The sequence below is a fragment of the Podarcis cretensis genome (assembly GCF_951804945.1).
Source record: "Podarcis cretensis genome assembly, chromosome: 4".
Classification (NCBI taxonomy): Eukaryota; Metazoa; Chordata; class Lepidosauria; order Squamata; family Lacertidae; genus Podarcis; species Podarcis cretensis.
The window spans coordinates 20,257,255-20,262,603 of NC_137173.1; positions in this window are offsets into that span (position 1 = coordinate 20,257,255).

Below are 5,349 nucleotides of genomic sequence, written 5' to 3' on the forward strand. Positions count from 1 at the left end.
GTATTGATTGCTTGTTACCTAGTTTACCTTTAGGGCAAAATATAATTTTTTTATATGCACTTTATTGTAAAATATATTGTATTTTTTTAAAAGAATGGAATACCTCACTTTTAAATGAGTGCTGTTGTTTATAAATTTACTGTACATTTTTAATTAAAAAGAAAAGAAATTATTTTGCTATTGATTAAAAATTATGTATAAGTTCATCTCCCAACTTTATTGCTTTCATTAACTGCTAATAAATTTCTACTGCATTTGTAAAAGGTATGTTGTAGAAAATGATAATCAATTATCTGCAGAGCTAACCAGGTTAATAGTTTCATAATGGTTCTACTCCTAGATTCAGAAAACAATACTTTAAAGTCATAACAATGATAGTTTGCTCAAGCGGCTACTTACTGCATCTCTCTACTCGGTGTCCTAAAAGAAAAATGATATGGCTTGAAGATAACTTGAAGATAACTGAAAAATGGTGAAGGGTTTTGGAACATGACTTGTTTCATCTTTTATCCAGTTGCTGTACAAAACCACTGAGAGTTAACTCCCATAAGTTTTACTGCTGAAATTTACCCTACATTTTCAATCACTTCTTAAAACTTGTTTTTATTTCAACATTCCATTTTTTACATGTAGGTATATTCCTGAATAGGGACATGGGTGGCGCTGTGGGTAAAACCTCAGTGCCTAGGACTTGCCGATCGTATGGTCGGCGGTTCGAATCCCCACGGCGGGGTGAGCTCCCGTCTTTCGGTCCCAGCTCCTACCCACCTAGCAGTTCGAAAGCACCCCTAAGTGCAAGTAGATAAATAGGTACCGCTTTATAGCGGGAAGGTAAACGGCGTTTCCGTGTGCTGCGCTGGTGCTGGCTCGCCAGAGCAGCTTCGTCACACTGGCCACGTGACCCGGAAGTGTCTGCGGACAGCGCTGGCTCCCGGCCTCTTAAGTGAGATGAGCGCACAACCCTAGAGTCGGACACGACTGGCCCGTACGGGCAGAGGTACCTTTACCTTTATATTCCTGAATGAAACAAACACATATTGTAGAGTCAGAATGGTTGTACCAGTGTGTGTGAGGTTTTATCCCAATACAGGAAAGGATTGCAATTGGAAATCCAGGACTCTGCATGACAAAGTGAGAAGCCCTGACAGCTTAAGGGTTTTCATGAAAGTACTGGCATTTTTGTGGCAATTGAAGACTATGGAGAGACTGATGGTAATCTTCAAAGATACAAGTGTTTCCTAAGAGGGAATGTGGATTGGTTGTCCTGGTCTTCTGTAAACAATGTGAGAAATAATCAGAACAAATGGAACCACACCCATTTAGGATTTGTGTGTGTTTAAACTTTAGACTAAGTAAATCCCATTTTATGGCCCTGAGAGGCTCCCAAAATGACTTACAAATTGGGAGGATATTTCTAGCTTACCAAGAAAGATTTGAGGAGACCCTGGACAAAGTGCCCTCTTGTGGAGCTCCTAATCTATTGGTGAGCCCTGGCAGCAGTGTCGTGTAACAATGCTTCAAACACCACCTGACAGCTGCCATCTCAGTTTTCTACAATGCTGCAGGCTGATGATACATTGGGGAAAATTAAAATGGTAACTGGACCCTGCCGCTCAGAACACTAGACCAGGAAAACAAATTCAAGGATACCATAGGTCAGGCAACCCCCTGCAGCTGCCCAAGAATGTCTGGTGCTGTTGCCAACCGTGTGTCCGAGCAAAATAAGGAGGCAGATAGACAGCAAGTATGACATTATAGTTTACAACATAATGTAAGATCAAACATACGTTCCAAATACACACAACACAGTTCTGTACAATTGTCTCCTATTAGGAAAAACAGATATCTTTGCAGATGATCGATTACTAGCTTTTCTCCAGTCTGCAACTCAAAAGAGTGAGAAACCATAGCTCCCTTCCAAAACACATCCTCTAGATCTAACATACAGAATAAATGTTTCCCCTTTTCTCATGAAAAAATCTCATATTTGTCTTTTTTTGCCATATAAGTCAATTTGCCAGAACTCGCAAGTCTTTACCACACTTCCAGCATCTTCACTGAATAGTTCTTACTGCTTTTTTTTGTATTCTGCAACCTACTCAGTGCTTTTTCCCCCTAAAAATAATATTTAGGGGTACTCTTCTTTTGACTCAAGAAAATCACCATTTTAGAGTTCAGATCGGGGAAAATAAATGCAATAAATGGACCAAAGTACAAAGATTCACAAAATGTTTAGGAGTATGTGAACCCCCGTGTCCCCCCAGAAAAAAGCACTGCACCTACTCATCAATTTATAACACTTTTTTTTACTGTTATATTCAGTGAAGAGACCTTATAGTTTGCTCTCTGAGAATATTCTCCGAGACGTCAAAAATATTGCAGCTTTTTGTTTCTTCAACATTTCTGGACTTTCCTCTGCTAATGCCATTATTTCATGTTCTTGTATTTCAGCAGTTTTCTGAAGGGAAAATAAATTGAAAGCTTATCATTTATTTTGTTGTTGGTTTTACAATGCAACATTCGTTGCATAGGTTTTAGTTTTGCTGCAGGGAAAAAAATGCTTCATGTCTGGGCAGATTATAATTCTTTCCGAGATATATCTCTCAAATAAAAGCTTTGTCCCCATTGTTTTTCTTACGTTGGCTTCTCAGCTTACATTTTGTATTGCTGATCAAATTGACACAGAACTCAAGTTTATGCTTCTTCAATGTGATGCAGCACCTAGCCCAATTCTAAACCTTTATTGCAAACTGACTTCATAATCATCAAGCTTATTTGTTGCTTTACACAAGCTTATCTACTTACAAACAACAGCAAAATAATAGAATCTTAGAACTGTAGAGTTAGAAGGGACCCTGAGGATCATCTAGTCCAGGGGTGTCCAAACTTTTTTCAAAGAGGGCCAGAGTTGCTGAAGTGAACATGCATGAGGGCCGACCAAAGTTGAGCTTTGAATGGTGGGCCAGATTAGGCTCCCAGAATGGACTTTGGACATGCCTGATCTAGTCAAATATGCAGCTGTCCCATTCAGAGATCAATCCTGCAACATTGGCATTATCAGCACTACACTCTAACCAAATGAGCTATTCTAGGGTTTTACCAATTTCCACCCGGACACTGCAGTATTTCGGATATGTATGGCAACCCTAAAGGCATTCAGTACAAATGCACAATACAGTGGTACCTCGGGTTAAGTACTTAATTCGTTCCGAAGATCCATTCTTAACCTAAAACTGTGCTTAACCTGAGGTATCACTTTAGCTAATGGGGCCTCCTGTTGCCACCGCACCGCTGGAGCCCGATTTCTGTTCTCATCCTGAAGCAAAGTTCTTAACCTGAAGCAATATTTCTGGGTTAGCGGAGTGTGTAACCTGAAGCGTATGTAACCTGAAGCATATGTAACTCAAGGTACCACTGTACAACATAAGAAAATCAAAATAATTCAAGGCAAAGCACAGTGCAAGGTAACCAAGCATAACTAACTTAGGCCCATTAATTTTAGTGGAAGTATAAACCAGTAAGCTTGTGAATACCAGTTGCCAGAAACTGCAGGATGAGAGAGTGCTGTTTGCTCAAGTCCTGCTTACATCCTTCCCATTAGTATGATCTGATTGGCCAGTGTGAGAACAGGATGCAGAATCAGATGGACCACTGGTCTTACCTAGCAGGCTCTTTTTATGTTCTTACTACTTTTGTGTCAGGGTTATTCAGAACCCTCGGGTTATTCCTAGGTTCCTAGATTTCAGAGTTTTTAATCTCTCATCTGATTGTGATATTAATCTTTCAGTCAACACTTTTGTCACTTTCAGGGCATCAATCTAATGCCTTTTAAATGGGATGGCTGAGGAAGAATAAATCAGTCATGAGCTAGAGCATATATTTTTACCTGATGTCTGCACTGAGATTCTGATAGCTGATTGGAGCATATTATTTATTACACCTTCATTCATTCCAAGGGCCTAAATGGCTGCCAACTTGCTTGAGGGTTTATTTTTAAATGGTTCAATTAAATCTCTTTGCACTCTTCGCATTTCAAGGTCTTATCCTGGGTTAAATGGAGGGAACTGGGTAAAAGGCCTTTCTTAAATCATACACACACATAAAACATATATTGGTCCTAAGTATCTTGCAAAACCCGATTCTCAAAGACTGACTTTGGAACAAGAGAAGCTTCCAGAAGGAAGGTGTGTCATTTACCTGGTATTCAACTGGCTCCAGGGAAAATCCTTACTCTGAAAGGAATGATTTTTTTCTCATTAGAAAGCATTTCAAAGGGTTTTCTTACTATTCCTTCAACAGCCTCTTAGAACAGGGATACCTAAGTCTCTTTAGCCTGAGTGCTGCATTCACCTTTGACCAACCCTGGGGTGGAAGAAGAAGAAGAAGAAGAGAAATATATATTTCAGTATATCAGTCCCTGGTAAATGGCACCTTGTACCATTGAATGGCACTGCAAAAACCAGTTACTGGCACTAAATAAAAGTATAGAAACGTCAACAGTTTAAATCAAGGCCACCTCACACGCTGTTACACATAATTGTATAGGCCTAGGTACTTTAAGTGTATAAAACATTAAAACTACTGTACTTTCTGTAAAAAAAAAAACAAAAAAACACACTGTAATGGCCAAGGGTATAGAATTTCTAGGAATTAGGTCACAGCAAAATAGGGGGGAAAGGCTACTACATTTAATTGAAATACATACAAATTCAAATGTTCATCAACTTAAATGAATAGCATTTTTAAAACTAAAAAGAAAAATGTTTTCTGCGGCTCACATTTCAGAACTGCCAATTGTGAATGACACAATGCCCAGTAATGTAACTGGATCAAAAAAAATCATTATTCATTACTTACACTGGCAATATCACAGCTTAACTTATTATTTACTAGGTTTTTTAATGTGGGTTGTAAAACTGGTTCTTACATTAGAATTTACAGTTTGTGGAGAATATTCTCTGGAGAATATTCTCACCTCACATCACTAGATGCAATGTCATCAAAGCTCCCTCCTTGCAAACAAATCAGAATGAATGTTCATTAAATAGCCAATAGTTGTCTACTCTCTCGGCAAACAAATCAAGATGAATGCCCAATACATAAATAATCTGGATTCTACACTTGATTCTTGGCCAAAAGGCCAAGAAGCGATACACAAATTATCTGGAAGCCTCCTTAACTTAATGCATACAATGAATGCATTGTTGCTTTGTTACAGTGAACTGTTTTTGGGGGAAAACACCTCTGGGTCTTGCTGCTTTGTTTCAACACTAAACACACCCAGATATTTCAGAGCATAGGAAGTTGCTTTATTTACCTCCTCAAGCATCTCCTACCTAAAGTTTCCAT